Source organism: Rhineura floridana, chromosome 5 (assembly GCF_030035675.1).
Source record: "Rhineura floridana isolate rRhiFlo1 chromosome 5, rRhiFlo1.hap2, whole genome shotgun sequence".
Classification (NCBI taxonomy): Eukaryota; Metazoa; Chordata; class Lepidosauria; order Squamata; family Rhineuridae; genus Rhineura; species Rhineura floridana.
Genome location: NC_084484.1, coordinates 188115937 through 188130436, shown reverse-complemented (window position 1 = coordinate 188130436; position 14500 = coordinate 188115937).

Here is a 14500-nt window from a genome sequence, read left to right as displayed (position 1 = left end):
GTCACCAGTGTCAGCCAGACAGAGATTATTGTCAACCTCTGGCTGCTGTTGCCCCTTCCCAGACAGGACCAGAACAGGGAATGGGGCTTAGCAAAGCATCAATTTATTAGGAGGCCTTCCAGGCCCAGCACAGATGCTTCCTGTTGGGGGCCGTTTGGCTCTAGGCTGCTCAGCCAAAAATACAGACAGTGCCCGAGGCCAGGCGATGGCGGTACTCGTGCAGGAGGCTGGCGCCCTGCGGGAAGCTGCTCTTCATCTCCAACTTTCCCGGCACCACCAGGACGGTGACGCTGGGCCCCAGGCCTTCGGCCAGCTTCTGCAGCATGCGGCGGGCGAGGTAGCCAGAGGCGCGGGCTGGCTCGGCCTCCAGGCTGGCATAGACATCGGGGGGCGGGTTGGGCAACTTCCACTCCAGCTCGCCAATCAGTTGGTTGGTGCGGACTCTGTCGAGGGCGGAGGGGCTCTCCCCGTAGCAGGCCACGACGTGGAGCCCCCCAGGGGCCTGGCTGGCCACGAAGTTGCCCTGGGCCAGCACCTCCTGGGCTTCGTTGCCCTGCTGCCGCCAGGCCATCACCGCCCACCGCAGCCAGTCATAATTCTGCTCCAGTTTGCGGAGGACGCTGGCGGCCAGCTCTGTCAGGCCGGCGGCCGGCGGCTCGCCCCCCAGGGCCTGCTCCACGTCCTCCCGGGCTTGCTCACGGAAGTAGTCGGCGCAGAGCGCCAGAGCCTCCTTCATGCGCCGGTGCAGGGCGCCGACGCGCTCGTCCCACACGCCCAACAGCAGGGCCGGGTCGCGCTTGGCCAGCCCCGCCTGGCAGAGCAGGCACAACAGCCCCGCGCCCAGCACCGCATTCAGCTTCTGGCACAGCCGCGCCATCTGGGGCCGTCGGGGTCGGTGGCGCGCCACGGCTTGCTCCAAGAGTGGGTGCTGCAGGGTAACCACGCCGTTGCCCTGCACGCGGCGCCACAGGGCCAGGAGGCGCCGCTCCAGCTTCTCCCGGGCGCAGCCCTGCATGAAGAGCTCCGCCTCGCCCGCGGCCTGCGCGGCTGGTGCTCGCAACGCCACGCACAGCTGCCCGAAGGCGGAGCACACGCAGTCCTCGCACGTGCCCAGCTCGCCCTCCTCCAGCATACCCGGGCCGCCGGCCAGCTCCCGCTCCAGCAGCGCCACCTCCCGGCGCACGAAGGTCACCTCCTCCGCCGTGGCCGTGCCGTGCAGGTGGGCAACCGCGCCCAGGGCCAGCGAGCGCAGCGACTGCAGGAAGCCCACCGGCTCCAGGCACTGGGAGAAGAGCGCCATGATCCTCCTGGTGTTGCTGCCGCCGCCGAGGCTGCCTGCAAGCGAGGACGGGGGTATTGAGGGAGGGAGGGAGGGAGGGGGGCTGGGCACGCACCTCCACCCCAGGCACTCTTGTGGCTCTGCACGGGGGCGCCGTGTGAAATGCCTCCCTTCCCGAGAATGGATTTTGGGGAAGGGATGGACTGGGATCCCCCACCTCTAGCCTGGCGGTGTTGACTGCTACCCCCACCCCCACCATATCAGTAGTCAAGAGAGAAACACCCACCCCCACGGCCTTTTCCTGTGCTCAGAGGCACCCTTTCTTCTTTCCCCATTTCTCCTCCTGCGGGATGGGTCTTTGAGGCAAAGCCACGAACCAGCCTTGCCAACCTGGTGCCCTCCAGATGTTTTGAACTACAAGTCCCATCAGCCTTAGGATTATATGATGCTGCTGGCCGGTCTGATGGAAGTTGGCGGATACATCCGCAGGGCACCAGGTTGGCAGAGGTGGCCTGCCGCACGCCCTGCCCAGCCTCCAGGGAAGCTGCTGCAACGGGAGAGGAGAGGAGGGCTAGGTGGGAGCCCCCGGCTTAGATGGCTTAAATGAACTGTGAGGCCCATTTGTGGAGGAAGAGGAGGAGGCCTGTCCCGTTGCTCTGAGTGGAGTTGGTGAGCCTCCAAAAGCTGCTTGCCAGGCACACACCACAGCGGAGGACCTGGAAAACCCTTCAGCCCCCCAGATGAAACCTTGGATGCCAGCTCCCCAGGGTTCAGTTGGTCTCTACGGCTGGGGGAGGTGCGTGGGCTCTTAAAGAGAGACGCCCACATGCATTCCTCTGCCTGGATCAGCCTGGGGGCCTCCCCTTGCTCTACCAGTGGTACAACCAGTGCGCTGGACCCGCCCTTGGCAGCCTCACCTCCCAGGCTCTCCCTTGCCCTTGTGTCGCCCTCTAAGGGCGGGAGGGAAGGAGAGACCACAGGCCTTCCCGGCTGGCACGTGCTGAAAGTGATCCAGTCCTACTTCAAGGGCACCAAGGCAGTCCCAGGGAGCAGCAGGGTGGTGGCACCAGGGCCAGGATCCTGGCCACCTCACATAGCCTAGGTGTGCTCTCAGGCCCCGTGGAATGGCGTGTAGAAAATACAAAAGCAAATAACAGCGAAGCAGGATGCCTTTGGGAAACTGCCCTGAGAAGAAGCAGCTCAAGTCAGGTGAACTGTGTCCTTACACCCATTACTTGTTGGTGCAGGAAGGCAGGCAAGCTTCAGAGTTATGCAGAATCCTTTGTTGGCCAGGAAAGGAGTCCATCGCCTCCACCCCAGTTGCAAAGAGGGCAAATATTCAGTGTTCTTTAACCACCAGACTGATAGATGCAGCTAATAAAGACAAAAGGCTCCCATCCCAGGTGGGCATCTGTGGCGCTCATAAAGCAGGGCAAAAGGCCACTAGGCCTGTTTTTGGCCCTAACCCTCTCAGTGAGCAGCGGCTCCTTCTCACCTGCCTTCCCCTCCTCTCCCTGCCGCCCCACAACTGCATCTGCAGAGATACGGGATGGGGCTCCCTCGGCTATTCTGGCCGGCCTTAGGTGTGGCTCTTGGGTGTCTCTTTTACCTGGCTGCACAGGAGGGTCCGTAGAGCTGCCGTCCCGTGCCTTTCCTCCACCTGGACTGAGACGCCAGCCTGCTGCTTCTGCTGCAGCCTCTGATAAGCCCCTGCCTTATCTCTGCTCCACCTGGCCTGGGCACGTGGGCAGGTATCTTGCCTTGGGCATGGCGAGTCCTGCCCCCTCCCAGCTTCAGGGAGTGCATGCAGTATGTGTGTGCAGGGGGGTGGACCTGTTCCCCCCAGCCCCACGTGCCAGGCTGCACTCCTAAAAGTGGGAACAGAGCTGGCTCCACAGCAAACAATGTGGACAGAGCTTGGGGAAGAGGCAAGGCAGCTGATCTTGTCAGCTTGGGCTTGTCTTCATAGGTGTTTTACTTGTTCTTTTTGATATTTACTTTTTTTATTGTGTTTGCCTTCTTGTTAGCTGTGTTAGGTCCAAACCCAACACGCAAGTCGCCCTGTCAACCCCAACTCGCTTATTACACCCGGGAAGAGTGCGGAGTTGAGTGCAAATGAACCCACTATCAGAGATCAAGTAACACGAGACAAAAACCTTTGCAAAGGGGACCCAATACTTACAAGCCGAAGCAGGCCAGCATGGGAACCTTGTTTATTGGTGTTCAAGGGTTTATATAGGCTTACCTCGAAGTTTACAATATTGGGTTCACGTCATAAAATACAAAAGAAGCAATTGCTAACTGTCATAGCTTTGGGGCATATGTAAGGAGGTAAAGGGGTACAGGGGGAAGGACAAAGTGGAAACATCAAGACTATATCTTAGACTCTATGTCTGCATATTTCGCATGTCCTTGAGATAAGCACTATGCAGGAGCAGACAAAGGCAACTATTGAGGGGAGGCCCAGCTGCAACCGGGCGCCCCCTAAACTGGAGACAGACATGATATTACTTTGCTTACATATCAAAGGAGTTTTACAAGTCAAGGTTTGTGGGACATTGGAACAGCGTTTGACATTCCTATGCAAGGCACATTAGTAACAATAAGCAAGGTTATAAGCATAAATGTGATACAGAAATGCATAGTAGGGACGTGTCCAGCTTAAACCGACTTTTATTATGCGAGCCACTGGAATGTAGGTAAGGGTCAGGTCACCAGGAAATAAACCGACATTTTATATCAAAAGTCAAATAAAGGCCACTTTGGTTCTATTTCCCATAAAGCCCAAGCTGGTTTAGATAGGACAAGTGAACTATAGTTTTACAAGCACTGGGGATTTCAATTTAACCCCAACAGTCCCCCCTTCAGCCCTGAGAGACTAACTAGTCTCTCAGGTAGCTGTATTACCTTGCTTGGGTTGCCAAATCGGTCTCAAAGCCATTTCCATGTAAGTTGGTTGCGGTTTTCGGAAAAATGACAGTGTGAGCTTGTTTATACAGACTGAGGCCAATTGCATCAAATTTGGAATAGCAGATTGAGGCTTTCGGGAAAATGAAGAAATCAGCCTATGCAGGCAGGCGGAAGCAAGCTGGATTAAATTTGGGATGCATTGTATGCAGCAACAAACAGCTATTAATAATACTATAACTATTACAACATAAAACAGAATCTTGCGTCAGTCTGCTCAACTTCCTTTTCAGTACATCGACCAAGGAACTGTCAAGTATGACTGGACCTTTTGATACTACTAGAATGGCCCGTTTGCTTGGTTTTGGTCCCTAAAACTAAACTCAGAGACCTATAAACATTAACTGAATAACATTAGAAATACATTGCAAGTAACAACATCCAGTAATAATAATAATAATAAAAAACTATTACTATAATCACATAAAACAATATCTTCTGCCAGCTAGACCAAAATTCACAGAGCCACCAAGGGCCAGCAGGCATTTGGCAACCCGTTAAGCCCCATAGGAAAAGAACAAGTCAGTGACCAAAGGAAAATCAAATGCAACAAATGCTACCATCTCAACAGTAATATTACCTTACCCACTGTTTTATGTCCCATTCTTCAAAGTCCAATTGCCATTTTCAAGTGGGTATATCACATGTATTGGTCACACAGACCTCACCTCTTACTAAACCGCTTATCACCCAGCCCTCCTCTACCTCCTTTAAGCTGTAGCAGGAAGCAAAGGAGACTGTACTCCTTAAGTAACAAAGGGAACTCCCACTTATTCATGTGGTGAAGTGTGTGTCCCTTGTTTTGGTTGTCCCTGTCTCCTGTAAAGTCCAGGCCAGTGGGGGGTCTCAATATAAGAAGACCCCCTATGTCTGTATATATTTTCCGATATGTGTGCTTCTAGTCAAGAAAAAAGGAAAACTAATGCTATTTCTAACGAGCAATGGGATTCCCTGTGGATGGGGGTGTATCCGCCAAGGATTAAGATAACATTTATGCGACAGCGTTTAACTCTACCCTTGTTTTTCTATGCACAAAACCTCTGGAACGCATTACCAGCCGTGGGGGTATGTGTGAGTTGGGGTGGAAGTTATAGCTCTTGGCTTTTGCACCTCCTAGATTCCACTTGAACCAAAATGGGGTTAGCCAAGCCGTACCACTCCCTCCTTTTATGTGAAAGGCAGATGTACACAGATGACCTTTCACATATTAGCAAGCACCGTTCTGCCCCCTGGCTCCAATACTGACTTCCAGGGTGTGACTGTGCCATATGAGATGGATACACATTACAAGGGCTAATTAGACAAAGATCAGAATTCAAATCACCACAATGGGGTGCATTATAAGGGTTAAACCTTCTTTGGCATCCTTATCCCAGCCAAACGGAATTCCAAATACATCCATGTTACTATATCTGTGAGTGCTTATCTATAATGTAAATGACTGTATGGCAATCATGTGCTATCTAGAGTGTACTTGCTCCCCCATTTGTTTAACTGCTTCTAATTGTTTCTGTACATAGGATGAGAAAGTAGTGTCTGAAGATCAGCTAGGTCATAACCTAATGTGATGGGTTTGAGGTGTTGAAACAAATCTGGATTAACTAATATTCTCTGGATGATCCATACAGGGACTTTAAATGGAAAATCACATCCTACCATTTCCTTAATACCACAAAGGCATCTATTGAAATGTTAGCATAGGTTGTGTATAGTACTTATCAATAACATCATAATCACAAAATGTTCTAAGGCACATGCACCCATGTCCAGAATATACAATAGTTGAACTTAATTCATTTCTTAGCATGAAAAAGCCATAAGATACATTAATCATTTTGAGAGAAAAGCAATCTTGATGGAATTCCAAACTATCATCTTCCTAGATTCTTATCGTGTTGACATCCATTCACATTAATTGTTACCTATTCCTAGCCATTGTAATGACGGAGTGAGAAAATAAACAAATGGGTCAAAACTTCACATTGATGAACCTCACATCTGAAGTAGCCAAATTCAGTAAACCCCTATTACAGAATCACTCAGAAGGATTTGAAAAGTAAAACATCTAAAGAACAAAACAGCCATAACATATAAATTATGAAGGGAAAACAATAACAACAACACATTCTTAAAGGACAATGCATAAACAGTTACATTCAATATTACAATGGAAATATTACAAAGAAAACAAGTAAATAAAACAAATAAACACACTGTGGGATGGCTTGCACAAAGTTCATCCTGTTCCTGTTCAGTTACAGCTTCCACTGAACATGTGTGTCTTTTGCTGATGCTAGGCAGAGAAAGGACTGTATGAAAAGATTGCAAACTTGCACAAGGTGCCCGTTTCAGGTTGCTGGCCAAAATAGGCCCAAAAATAGTTCTGTGGTTAGGTAGAATGAAGCAGGCCTCTATGCTGTTATTGCAGCAATACAGGAAAATAGCATGCCAGTTGCATATCGTGTTCTGGTCCTGGAGCACTTCAAAGATCGAGTCCAAAATGTCTCAAAATAAAAATCTTCTGTGATACACACGCAAAAGGAAAATGTTCCTTGGGGAGAAAACACTTCAGTACAGGAAGGAAAATATAAAAATAAAACATCCATGGCCACAGATGAGACTTCTGATCAAAGTGGACAAAACCAAAATATTGTTTTTGCAACAGACAGACAAAACACACAACAGTACAACATATTCTAAACTCCTGAGTTTCCCCATCCTCTGGCTATGTAGAGCCTTGCTCATGAAAAGTAGCCACGGAAAGCAGAGAAAAAGGATTTATACCTCTTCCTATGAATGCAAAACAAAGAGATGTTAGTGGCACAAATAGATTAAGTTCTGTTCCAAATCAGCAGGGTGTTCCAATGGTGCTCATCCTGTATGTAGAGCAGTTGCTCTAAGTGCCTGTCAAGGAATAAATGCACTAACATGCGTTATAATTGTGAACATCATTTTAAAAGAAAAAAGTTCATTAGTAATAGTGTGATTTATATGCACAAGGTATGACAATGAGGAAAGCATTTTCCTGTTGAAAGTCCTGGTCCATCTTCAGTCAAAGAGCAACTGGGGATGAGTTTCTGTTTTGGAAGCAAAGTAATATTGATTCCCAATGTGAATTCTAATATGAGGTAGACAATTACTGTGGCTGGAAGCTCTGCATTTTGGTCCCCTTTTGCTAATGAATTTACCTAGTCACAAGAGGGCATCACATTAGGTTTAAACAGCAAGGTGGCCTCAGTTTTGCCTATCTAGGAAATGGGCAAATCATACATTTCACAGACAAATTTAAAACAATTACCTGGGATCGAGTACCTCAAGAAGAGGTTTTATTTTCCTTATGGAAGAAAGAACCTTCAAGAAGTTTTGTTGTTGACTTCCAAATATATATATATATATATATATATATATATATATTTTACTCAAGTTCAAAAGTTTAAACAGGTATAGGTTCTAATCCACAATCTAGCAACAATGATGAAGAAGAGAGAAAAAAAACCCCACATACAACATTTTGTTGTTTCCTGTCATTTTTCCCTTTTCCTGTCATTTTTCCCTTTTCTTATTACCATCAACAACTAATTCTCAAACTATTCTTCCTCTACCATCAAAATAACTTATTTCCTAGAATCTTTCATTTTACTTACAACCTTTCTAATTCATGGGTATCTCTTCCCTGTCAAAGTGTATGGGGGGAGGAAAACATTTCTACCCACAAGGCACTACATACAAATTTAGTTGGCACTTACAATTGCCTCCCTTTATATACAGGTAAATGGGTAGAGTAGTTTCAAAAGTAATTTTGTTATTTTTGCCCCTTTGGCCACTGACAGAAAAACTAACTGTGCCAGGCTTTTATCTACAAGCAACAGCCAAAGGTTCAGGTCTAATCTAAACAAAAGGAACTCTAGTATCTTCTCCTGATTTCAAGATGTATGCTTAATACGTTTGTGCTAGATCTAGAGAACAAGGGGGGGGAAACCAATCTCTTTCCCTTTTCTGTAATTCTGGCTCAACATGCAGTAACAAAACAAACAAACAAACAAACAAAAAAACAGAACCACTTCAAAAGAAACGTAACATTTACAAGATAAGAAATAACTGACAAATAATGAAAAGCAAAACTTATTCTAGACAAATATCCCCCCCTCTGTGAACATCTGCTATTGGGATTAATGTCAAATGGCAAGGGCTGAAATAAGAAATTATATTTAATAAGTTACAATCACATAACAGACAGCACAATAATTAGGAAAACACAGCCAATCCGTCTTTATATAAAACATAGTAAACCATAGGGATCACATTAGACTTAAAGCATAAAACTGCTGCAGAGAAAACAATCATCCCACTGTTTAAACAGACTGGAGAAAACAATTTTAAGAAGCTTGAAAAGGAAGGGAGCTCCAAAGAAATAAAACGTTCCTCAATGGCAAGGACTGAGATAAGGAAGATATAAAACATTACATCAGGAAGGAAGATGCACACAAGTAATCTGTAGCAAGCAAGACAGACAAACACAAAAAAACCCTTAATAATCTAAATTCATATCAAATAAGGAGGAAGGGAAGAAGGAGTTAACCCAGTACAGGAACAAAAGAAAAAGAAACCCCGACATTCTAAAAGGAATCGCTTAGTTCAAATCCTATACTTTCTATAAAAAAAAATGCTAAGAACTACTAAGAGAACAGGTGGGCAGCGCAGCTGATCCAAGCAGTTAAAAGAGGAAAAGGTAAAATCAGCATGATTTATGAACGACAGTAATGGAAGGAAAGTTCCCTTGAAAGCAAACCCACAGAAAAACTTTCATACATACACTCAAAAAAAGCTATACGCATACAACCTCTCACTTGGGTACCCAACTCATACACATTTCTTTTATGCAAATCCTTCCTATTACCATTCTTACGTTTTTACTTCCCGGGAAAACACAAGCCTTACACACCTAGGAGTCTGACCCGTCCCTGGGCGTCCAGGTACGGCTGGTCTCGCACAATCAATGGCGTTTCCTTAGTCAATAACCATTTCTCTTTTTCTCCTTTTCGCAAGCGCGTGACCGTTCCCCCCTGAGGGCCCCTCTCCTGGATCCTTCTCTTCCGTCTCAGCACTTGAATCGGAAGAGACTTGTTTCCGCGCCGGCCGAGGAGCCCCGCCTTCGGGGCTGGAAGGCGGCGCTGGCGCGGAAAGCATAATAGAACGACTTAAAATCATTCTTCTATCTGAGTCATCCTCAGAAAAATAACTTGGAGGGGGGGCCTCACCGGTCAAAGATCTGTCTTTCAGCATTGTAAAAACCCTGCAATCTCTGCACTCCCATCTGCCATAGGAGCCAGAAATGCAATTAATCTGAATGTTTTACCTCAATCCGCTCCCCTACTCCTCTTAAAGGAACGGGTTTAAAGGAGCCACTCTTTGGCTACCGTTCACCCGGTGCCAATACTGCAGTTACCCGCGGTCTCGCTACCGCACAGAGCTCAATCGTCTTTCTCTTTTTCAGGCCTCTCTTACGCACAGGCAAGTCCTCCTCTTGCCACAGCATACACATTATTCCCAAAGGGCTGTCCTTTACCGGCACACTCCCTTTATTTCCCATGACGTCTGATAACGGGTTTTTCCTCAACTGTGCTTTATCCCCAAAGTGTCAAAGCCGCCCGCTTTTATTGATAACCGAGAAAATTCTCTCGTGGTGCCTGTTATCAAATTAAGGGGTGCAATGGCAAAAAGGGGGTCCGCACAAGGGATCCCGGACGAGCCCCCAATTGTTAGGTCCAAACCCAACACGCAAGTCGCCCTGTCAACCCCAACTCGCTTATTACACCCGGGAAGAGTGCGGAGTTGAGTGCAAATGAACCCACTATCAGAGATCAAGTAACACGAGACAAAAATCTTTGCAAAGGGGACCCAATACTTACAAGCCGAAGCAGGCCAGCATGGGAACCTCGTTTATTGGTGTTCAAGGGTTTATATAGGCTTACCTCGAAGTTTACAATATTGGGTTCACGTCATAAAATACAAAAGAAGCAATTGCTAACTGTCATAGCTTTGGGGCATATGTAAGGAGGTAAAGGGGTACAGGGGGAAGGACAAAGTGGAAACATCAAGACTATATCTTAGACTCTATGTCTGCATATTTCGCATGTCCTTGAGATAAGCACTATGCAGGAGCAGACAAAGGCAACTATTGAGGGGAGGCCCAGCTGCAACCGGGCGCCCCCTAAACTGGAGACAGACATGATATTACTTTGCTTACATATCAAAGGAGTTTTACAAGTCAAGGTTTGTGGGACATTGGAACAGCGTTTGACATTCCTATGCAAGGCACATTAGTAACAATAAGCAAGGTTATAAGCATAAATGTGATACAGAAATGCATAGTAGGGACGTGTCCAGCTTAAACCGGCTTTTATTATGCGAGCCACTGGAATGTAGGTAAGGGTCAGGTCACCAGGAAATAAACCGACATTTTATATCAAAAGTCAAATAAAGGCCACTTTGGTTCTATTTCCCATAAAGCCCAAGCTGGTTTAGATAGGACAAGTGAACTATAGTTTTACAAGCACTGGGGATTTCAATTTAACCCCAACAGCTGCCTTGGGAAACCCTCCCAAGAGTGAGAGAGTCAGTGGCTTTGAGCCATTCCCTCTCTCTTTGCCTCAGTGTTCCCCGTCTTTGAAATGGAAAGAGTAGTGCAGTGGCCTGGCTATGCCCATTGCTGGTCATGTGCTGCAGCCACTTTCACCCTTGGTGCAAGAGCTCATCAGGGTGAGCCTCACTGAGCAGTGTGAGACTTTGCATGGATGAATGGCCAGTATTTCAGCAGGTCAGTCCAGGAGCGGAAGGTGCTGTTAAGAGACCCTTTGTCGCAGAGTGGCGAAATTGGGAATGGAGAGACTGAGTGAGCCTTTAGGTGTGTTTGAATCTTTGCTAAAGATTACACCTTCCCTGCAAATTAGTCAGACAGAGACTTTAAGCTTTAAAATAATAAATAACTACTTTATTCTCGAAATACATGCTTGATAGGAAAGAGTTCTACATCTAGCTGACTAGCTAAGTTGGAGATGCAAATACTAAGCCTACTCTTTGTCCTCATGCTTGGAGGAGAGGGAGAGACAAAGGGATATGTCTGCTCTCCCTCTCAAGAGAAAGAAGAAGGAAGGAGGAAGGAGATGTGGTCAACATCCTCTGCATATCAGTCTAGCAGGAAGGGAGAGACAGCAGGCGATCAAAGGATAGGCATTAGCCTATCCATCTGGAGGTCTCCTCTCTAGCTACCCTTTTAACCCCATGCAGCCTCAACCCACAAGTTGGAGTTGAACCACATATTCCAACACCCTTAACACGCAACAGTTCCCAGAATTCTTTGCAGGGAGCCATGACTGCTAAAGTGATATGAGCATTTTAAATGGCTGGTGTGGATATGGCCAGAGCTTCCAACAAGTTAATTTTTTAATGGTTTAAATGCTTGGGAAACTGTATTCATAAATGTGTGTGCGCGCGCATGCACGCCATGGAGGGAGACCCCTGTATCAGTTATTGAGAGTACAGAGGGAGATTGTGCATCTGTGGTGAGACAAAGAGATTCTATTTATCTAAAATGCTAATAACCTGCCCTTCATTTGTCCAGGTTTCGGGGCAGGGCACACCACATAAAATGAACAGAACCATATAATACATCAGCCTTCACCAGCCTGTGCTCTCTAGATGTTTTTTGACCAAAATAAGAAGACCCTGCTGGATCCGGCGAAAGGGGGCCCATCTAGTCCAGCATCCTGTTCCCATGGTGGCTAACCAGTTGCCCATGGGAGGCCCACAAGCAGGACCTTAGTGCAAGAACACTCTCCCTCTCTTCTATGATTCTCACAATTTCTCAACCTAATCTACCTCATAAGGTTGTTGTGAGGATAAAATGGAGAGGTCCTCTTGTGGATCAGGAGCTGGCTAGGAAACAGGAAGCAGAGAGTAGGAATAAATGGACAGTTCTCCCAATGGAGGGATGCAGAAAGTGGAGTTCCCCAAGGATCGGTATTGGGACCTCCTGGGTTTCTTAATTACTTCTACTGGTACTACCAATTAACATTTGTTATCCACTCTTCACCCAAAGGTCCCAGGGTGGGTTACAACAATTTTAAAATACAGCAATAAAAACAATTAAAAACAATCTAAAATCACAATATAGGCCGGTACCTAAAAATATACATCTCAGGTGTCAGAGGCCAGGGTAAGAAGTGTGTTTGCAGCACGCACTTAAATCTGTACAATAAAATTGCCAGATATACCTCAGTGGGGAGGGAGTTCCATAAGTTGGGAGCCACCACGGAGAATGCCCTTTCCTGGGCCACCATCATCTCGAACTTCCAAGGGCACTGGAACTATGAAAAGGGCCCCCTCTGCTGATCTCAACACCCAAAACGGTCTGTAGGGAAAGAGGCGGTCTTTCAGATATTTGGGACCAAAGTCATTTAGGACTTCAAACACTAACACGAGCACCTTAAATGAGGCCCAGAAATGAACTGGTGACTAATACAGCCGTTTTAAAATGGGTTTTGAGTTCTAATTCATAGGGTTTTCATGATAAGAGGTATTCAGAGATGGTTTACCATTGCCTTCCTCTGAGTTTGGATGCCTCTTAGTCTGGTGTCTCAGCTTTGACCATTCCGCCTTGGGTGCCCCTGCTAGGAGTCTAGCCTCTTGGTCTAGACTCCTGACTGCATTGCTCTCAGCTTCTTCAACACTCTCAAACCCTCTCACCACATTAAGGTATGCATCCTGAAGGGATGCTGGGAAAAAAGAAAAAATAAATAAAATGGACTGCCTTCAAATCGATCCCGCCTTATGGCGACCCTATGAATAGGGTGTTCATGGTAAGCGGTATTCAGAGGGGGTTTACCATTCCCTCCCTCTGAGGCTTGTCCTCCCCAGCTGGCTAGGGCCTGCTCAGCTTGCCACCGCAGCACAAGCCAGCCCCTCCCTTGTCCGCAACTGCCAGCTGAGGGGCAACTGGGCTCCTTGGGACTCTGCCGCTTGCCCACGGCTGCACAGGTGGCAGGGCACGTAACCCCTGAGCCACTCGCTGTGGGGTGATCTTTACCTGGCCCTTGACACCCAGGAGACACGAGCAGGGATTTGAACTCAGACTCGACTTCCAGCCAGGCTCTCCTCCCCACTGTGCTATACCAGCTTACAGGAAAAAAGAAGGGAGTAGAAATTGAGGAAGACCAAACAAGATGGATTAATTCCGTAAAGGAAGCTACAGAACTGAACTTACAAGATCCAAACAGGGTGGTTTATAACAGATGCTATTGGAGGTTGCTGATTCAGAGGGTCGCCATAAGTCGTAATCAACCTGAAAGCACAACAACAACGTGTTCTAAAAGAAACCCCCACCAGTAATCTGGCTGCTGCATTTTGGACTAGTTGAAGTTCCTGAGTCGTCTACAAGGGCAGCCCCAGGCAGAGTGCATTGCAATAATCCAGTCTAGAAGTAACCAGAGCACTGTGACCAAGTCATCTCTGTCCAAAAGGGCCCGAAGTTGGTGAACTAGCTGGAGCTGGAAAAAGGCACTCCTAGCCACTGAGGCCACTTGAGCCTCCAGTGACAATGTGGATCCAGGAGTGTACCCAGGCTGCAGACTTGCTCCTGCAAGGGGAATGCAGCCCCATCCACAACAGGCTTTGTCCTGGGGTGGGCAGGCGGGTGGGTGGTGATCTCCCAGACATGAGAACTCAGGACACATAGTACCTCTGTCTTTTCAGGATTCAGCCTTAATTTATTGGCCCACATTCAGCCCATTACCACTTCCAAGCACCTGTCCAGCACCCCAACTGCCTCTCATGATTCAGATGGAATAAGAGAGGTAGAGCTGGGTGTCATTGCATATTTATTTATTTATTTTTATTTATTAAATTTATACCCCACCTTATGGCCAAAATGCCCTCAAGGCGGCTTACAAAAACACAAATATAGCAATACATACATCAATAAAATAATGCAATTCTCAAAATTAAATAACAAATAACATTATTGAAAGAAAAGAAAAAAACATTTAAATATGTCATGATGAGATAACCTCATTCAGCCAGGTTATACTAGATATGCTCTGCTCTGGAGGTAGGACAGTCTCAATTTGAAAGGACACAAATTGGCTCTTCTTCAGCTTTTTCAGGACCTGATCTTCGTGACTCCCAAAAACGCCGTCCTCCATTTTGTAACTTAGAGACAAGAGACCTTTTGCTTTCCTCTTCACGCTTCTCTGTTCC